The sequence below is a fragment of the Solanum tuberosum genome, unplaced genomic scaffold (assembly GCF_000226075.1).
Source record: "Solanum tuberosum cultivar DM 1-3 516 R44 unplaced genomic scaffold, SolTub_3.0 scf00069, whole genome shotgun sequence".
In the NCBI taxonomy this organism is placed as follows: domain Eukaryota; kingdom Viridiplantae; phylum Streptophyta; class Magnoliopsida; order Solanales; family Solanaceae; genus Solanum; species Solanum tuberosum.
In genome coordinates, this window is record NW_006238995.1 from 247566 (window position 1) to 254940 (window position 7375).

General features: G+C 30.2%; 1 pseudogene; it reads left to right on the plus strand.

The window, feature by feature from the left end:
* Positions 1 to 396: 396 nt before the first annotated feature.
* On the plus strand, positions 397 to 4615 carry LOC102592320 (flavin-containing monooxygenase FMO GS-OX5-like; annotated as a pseudogene).
* Positions 4616 to 7375: the final 2760 nt, after the last annotated feature.

Here is a 7375-nt window from a genome sequence, read left to right on the forward strand (position 1 = left end):
CAATAAAAAGTTTAATTATAATAAAAGATTCTTAAGTATGAAGTATTCTTAATAAACTAATATATATATATATATATATTTTAAAAATAATATGATTATTATTTTAGTTATATTGTTTAATGAAATTAATCTATTATTTTAAAAAAGACTTTAATGACATGTCATGTCAACTAGGAGAGAGTGTGGTTTTTAAAGTGTCAAGTATATTTGAAGGAAAATAAGAATAGTTGAGTGATATTTTAATCCTAAATAAAACATAAATGATATTTCAAGGCAATTCCTTAAACTTGGGTGACCATTTAGGGAATTGACTCATATTATATTAAACGTGTTTGAACTTTTTGCAAAAGATTAAAAAATAAAGTTGATAGTAATTGGCTGCAGCTTTTATTTTTTTGTTTTTTTTCAAAACTCTGTTTTTTCAGCTCAATAGTCTCCTCCCATGGCAGAGTCCCGGAAAGTCGCAGTAATCGGAGCCGGCGCATCGGGTCTTGTGACGTCGCGTGAGCTACAAAGAGAAGGTCACCGAGTTGTTGTATTCGAGAAATCGAACCAACTGGGTGGTCTATGGGTTTACAATCCTCGAGTTGAGACCGATCTACTCAGTCTCGATCCAAACAGAGAAATTGTTCATAGCAGTCTTTACAAATCTCTTCGAACAAATCTTCCTCGACGACTTATGAGTTTCAGCGATTACTCTTTCGATTGTGCAGAAAATGGGAACCGATTGAACTTTCCTGAGCACGAAGAAGTATTGAAGTTTTTGAATGAGTTCGCTAAGGATTTTGGGATCAATGAGTTGATCTGATTCAACACGGAGGTAGTACGAGTTGCGCCGGTTGAATTTGGGGAAAATGGTTGGGTTGTTGAGTCGAAATCGGAGGAGTTAAGTTCAGAAGAGGTGTTTGATTCTGTAGTGATTTGTAATGGTCACTATACAACACCCAGAGTTGCAAATATTCCAGGTAATATTTGTCATCTTCTATGGTAATAAATATGAAATAATTCTATCCACTAATAATTCTATACATTAATAGTAAGATAAATAAAAAGAAATCACTTAATAAAGAGTCCTGTGTTTAAAATACTTTAAATTTGGTGAGAACTTAGGAATGAATTTCAATTGTGTTGCAAGATTAAGAGTGTATTTAAGTTCAAATTGTCAAAATAAAAAAGAATTTTTAAGACGATCAATAATTCAGATGAAACTAATAATTCACCCTAGTTTAAAAGTATTTTTAATATTTCTCTCTTTTAAGTTTTCTACTGTTGCAAAAAAGCTATAAATGAAGCACAAATAAAAACTTAATTAGACAAAAGTATCTTTATTAAACAATCTCTCAATAATTTTGTTGCAAAAAAGCTATAAATGAAGCACAAATAAAAACTTAATTAGACAAAAGTATCTTTATTAAACAATCTCTCAATAATTTTGTTGCAAAAAAGCTATAAATGAAGCACAAATAAAAACTTAATTAGACAAAAGTATCTTTATTAAACAATCTCTCAATAATTATACCCGTATGTCTCTCAAATATAAATACAATCTTCTTCTTCTCTTCCTTTTTTAGCCAATTATATATATAAATAAATAAATAATTTTCTTTAACATTTGAATATGAGAATATTACATAGTTTCAAAATAACTGACTGAGTGTGACCTTTAAAGTGCGAAGAGAATTATGAAGTTTTAGGTTTGAGCCTTTATAAAAGTAAAAAAAATACAATATGATATTTTTTCATTTGTCAAAGTCTTGGTGCACAAAATTACTTAGTACCTTTTGCCAGTGGGAGACAATATGTACATGGTGGACACCACATCAAGACGGAGCCAGGATTAGGAGTTTGGGGTTCACAAGTTATTATACATTTATATTTATTTAACTTTCTAATACAAATATAGGGTCTGCAGAAAAGCTACTGGGTCATTCGAACCCATGAACCCCAGTGAAAACAAATTAGGATGGTAAGACAATATGTACATGGCTTGTATTTTGAACTAATTCTTGTTAGTTAAAATCCAAAGGTATACACAACTGGCCTGGAAAACAAATACATAGCCACAATTATCGAGTTCCTGAGCCATTTAAGGATCAGGCAAGACCTTTATACACTTTCTGCATTTTCACTTCTTAAAGTTACATACAAGAAGTCTATGCTTCCACTTGTAAATCATTATTTTTGTATTCAGATTGTAGTAGTAATTGGAGATGGACCAAGTGGACTTGATATTTGCTGAGACATAGCGACTGTAGCCAAGCAAGTTCATCTTTCAACAAGATCTTCTGAAATTGAAGTTTCGAAATTGGACAATTATGAAAATCTATGGAACCATTCAAAGGTATGTAATTGTTTTAAATGTTGTTGATTATGATATAGAAAGGGAGCTGATTTTGGAAGTTCTTATTGCAGATTGATCATGTTGATGAAAGTGGTGAAGTGACTTTCTTGGATGGATCTTCTATTCACGCTGATATCATTCTCCATTGCACAGGGTTTAGTTCAAATCTTGAGTCCTTTTGTTTTCTCAAAAATCGTGTGATCATCTCATCTAAAAAAATTAAGTTTTTAAAGTTAAAGATCACCCTTTCATTTATATCTTCAACACGCGCCACTCACATATGGACTTGATCTAGTCTTTGTGGGCTAAAGTTGTGGAAGTTTTCTGTTAACGTGTGGCAGTGAGACACATAACCAGGACTTCTATCTATTCTGATATCATGTTGAATTGTAAGATCATCTTATCTAAAAACTTCATGATGTGTTTAACATTATTTTCTTGCGCAGATACAAATATGATTTCCCATTTCTTGAAACCAACGGAATAGTAAGTGTAAATGACTAGGGCCGTGTTGTTGGACCACTATACAAGCATGTCTTTCCTCCAATGCTTTCTCCCTGCCTCTCCTTTGTTAGTATACCTTATCAGGTCAGCCAAATTGTATGAAAGAATATTATGGAAAACATTTTCTCGATGTTTGATTGGAGAGTGAAAATAACATAAGCAAACTGGATCATGCTTGACAACATATTTTAGTTTTTATTGATTAGAGTAGTAAATATGCAATGAACCCCCTTCATTGAAAGATTAAGCTATGTAGATAGGGGAAAATGTTTTTTTTTTTTTGTTGCATATGTATCAGTTTTTGGATCTTCTTGGCATAAGAACCTTTTTTTTCGAATCCTCTTTACTTGAATTTCTGACTCCGTCACTATGCTTTTACGTTGTATTATGCTCTTGAAATTTTTTAGCTACTGTGAGAAATGACAATGTAGACTTTTCCATGTGATGATCAGGGAATAGTCTTTCTAATGTTTGAATTACAAGCCAAATGGATTGCACAAGTTTTGTCTGGAAAGGTGCTTTTACCATCTGAAGAGGAGATGTTAGCTGATGTTGAGGATCATAATAGGCAATTTGAGGAAGCCGGCATCCCAAAACGTCACACTCATCGCCTTCACCCTCATGAGGTTATTCCGATAACTAATTTATTTTTCAAGATTCATTTCAGTATGACTCGGGCAAAAACCTGTTCATCACTCGTTATTTCATTGCTTTTTTCTTCATTTTCAAAATTCCCATACCATTATTAGAAAAATTCTTGAATATAAAACTTCACCCAATTCCTGCTACAAAAGAAGTATAGTTGAGAAGGATTTGTATGTCCACATGTTAAAGATCCTAAAACACTTTCTAAGAACTCAATGAAGGAGATCCTTGATTGTTATGATCATATTGCTAGATATGAGACTCGAGTCCCACATCGATTTAATTAATGGGGAGCTGATGTGGGGTTTATGCATCTTTTGACTCTCCCATCTTAATAGCTAGTTTCTTGGCTACCTAGATTGTATCAACGATATCTGAGCTACCCACCACCCGTCTTGCCTTGGATCGTGACATCGATACTGCAGTGTTGAGGCAGTGTTGGCCTCAGACTAGAAAATTGTTTAGCGCATAATCGTTAAGGACATAGCGTGGTTTATTATTATCCTATTGCAAGGTGTGAGAGACTTGAGTCCCTCATCTATTTAATAGGGAGCTGATGTGGGACTTATATAGCATTGGGCTCTCCCACCTTAGTAACTAGCGTTTGGGTTTGGGGGTGTGGTTCTCCCTAGATTGTATCATTGCATAACAATACTAAGAATTGTTATCATGTGACTAGGAGGTCACATGTTCAAGTCGTAAAAACAATCTCTTGCAGATATACAAGCTAAAACTGCAAGTAGACCATAATGTGATAAGACCCTTCCCTAAAACTCATGCATAGCAAGAGCTTCATATTCAAGTTTTTTTTTTTTTTTTTTTCTAAATGTGAATGTTTTACCTATAAAGTTAGTGATAGGCTATAATTACATGAATTTGTTGGCAGATGGAGTACATGGACTGGATAGCAGCTCAAATAGGAATGCCATCACTTGACGCCGGCCTAAAGGAAATATATTGGAGTATTTACAAATGTGCTCGTGAAGTAGGGTATGTTAACTATAGAGATTTGTGGGTCTTTGAAAATTTGACTCAATCGTCTTTGTAGTTATCAAAAAATTAGTGGTTTTTTTTATATGTAACATCATTTCTATTCCTTTTATGTTTTACCACATTCATTTAGACGATGAACTAATCTTATATATGGATTTATTTACATAAATATTCTATTATAATATATTAAGATGTTAAATGTTAACATTTTTTCAAATAAACTTTATAATATAATCTTATAATGAGTTAAATTTTGAAATTATTAATAAAACAATATTTAAAGATCAAGAGAACCACCAAGGATGAGGTGCAGCTGATGGAACTGACCAAAGGTAAATTAAGAGAAAATCGTAATATATATATATATATATAAGCAACACAATACTACTCCCTTTGTTTTTATTTATATCTCACCATTTTAGATTTTACATTTCTATAGAAATTATGTAAGTTTATCAATATACTCTTGTTTAGTATTTTATTGAAGTCAAGTTTTCAATAAATGTACATAAATTAATTTATTTTTATCAATTAATTGATCAATGAACATAAATTAATCATTTAGTTTTTCTATGTTGGTCAAATTCATACTTTCAAAGCTTATAACTCTCAAGGTAGGAAGAATAGTGTCATTTATGATTAATTTTGTGAAATGACAAATACTCTATCTATCCAATAATACTTGTTCACTATTGACTTTGCACACGTCTATAAATAGAAGGGTGATTTTACTATATCACCATTTAAATATAATAAATATAATGTCTTAAAAAATATAACAAGAGAAATGACTATAATTAATGATAAAGACAAATTAGGATTTAAGTATAAAATTATCTATTAATTTATGAAGTGTGTTGAACATTTGAAAAACATAGAGTTAATATCTCAAAAGGTCACTCAACTTTAATAATTTATCTAATAAAGTCATTAAACTTTATTTTGTATCAATAAAATCACTCAACTTAAGTCTTTATATCAATAAAATCACTTAATAAAATTCATCATTAAAATAAGGCATAATACATATATTGACCCCTAAACTTGGCTTCAAATTTTAACTTTGACCTTTAACTTTGTAAGTGCACAAATAGGCACTTTAACTATCCAAAACTTAAACAAAAAAACACTCGGATCCTACCTGGAAAAATGCGTGAAATACACCCAAATTAGGCGCGTCAGATGTAAAAATTCAGGGGGTCAACAGTAAAAAAAGCATTGAAAGGACAATTAAACCCTTTTTATATTTTTTTCAACAATTTTCCCCTCTTTTTTGCATTATTTGTTGTTTACTGCAAAATGCAAGTGACATTTAATAAAAATTTTTGTTATTACGAAAAAAAATTATAATGAAGTTTTTTTTTGGCAAGAAGGAAAAAGGAACACGTGTAGTACTAAGGAACATGTGTCGACCCCAAGGTCCTCTCTATTCCCGCTTATTATATTATATACTAGTGATGAAGAGCCCGTGCTAATAATTAATTTAAAAGTTAATTTTTAATTGACGTTAAGTAAATAGTTTTGAATTTTAAATTTGAATAAATTATATATATTTATATGGTAGTAAACGTTCATGTTAACTCTAAAATGACTACATCACTATTAATAAAGCTTGAAGTTTAAAGAAAAATCCTTAAATGACCAAAATAACCCTTAAACTCAATTTTAATCACAAAAAGCATACATGTCCACGGTGTGGTGGCTGATTCATCAACTAATTTTTTGTATGTTTTTTCAAAAATATTTTAGTTGCTAATTTGTTATAATTTATAAAAATCATTAACGTCATTTTCGAATAACTTATAGTATTGTTAACTTTCAATAATATATATTGTTCCATCTATTCAAATTCATGTGTCACCAATAGAATTTCAAGAGTCAACAAAAAATTTTCTAAAAAAAATATATTTTAATTATGATTTATAGTACTTTTAAATATAACGTATAGTGTGTTTGTAGGCTCTTATTAGATTGAAAAAATATTTTAAATTAGTAATTATTGTAATTAATAGTGTATATTACGTAATTTTCAAATTTGTAATAAGATTTTTTTAATATTAAGTCTAATAATTTATAGTATCTTAAATGTAATCTTTGAATACACATAAATTAAAAAAAGAAATAAGACAAATAAATTATAAATTGAATAATTGACATTTTCAAATATTAATTTACCACAAAATGAAAGTGAAGGAAGAAGTTGTGAGGCAAAAATAAAGAGAAATTATTTGAAAAGGTGTCAAATAGACAGGAAAACGGGCCCATATGCATTGAATAGTTGGCAGCCATTGAGTGGGTTACTAATACACGTGGCAGCGTGTGCATTTCACGCTTTTGGCTCCAAAAATCGCGTGTTTATTTATTTAAAGGTAGGATAGTTAAAGTGCCTATTTGTGCATTATGAAAGTTGGAGGTCAAAGTTAAAATTTGAAGCCAAGTTTAGGGGCCAATATATGTATTATGCCTTAAAATAAATTTAACATGAAAAAATAAATTATTGGCCTTGTCATGTTCATCATAATTAAACTAATAAGCAACTGACTTAAAATTACTACTACATTATACAAAGATACCGTAAAGGGGTTTAAACCTGCATAATTACTACTGCATCAAAATCATATTTTTAGTTTATACCTGCATAATTAGGGGTGCCATCGGGATATCGTAAAAGGATTCAATGAAAAATTATATTATATATATAAAATTAATTTTTTTTTTTATATTCATATAATAAACGTTGAATCATCTTAATTTCTTTATGTGTTTACCTCTTTATATTAGCGAACATCAAAAAAATAAAAGGGATAATACATATATTTGACCTTAAACTTGGCTTCAAATTTTAACTTTGACCTCCAACTTTCATAATGCACAAATAGGCACTTTAACTAT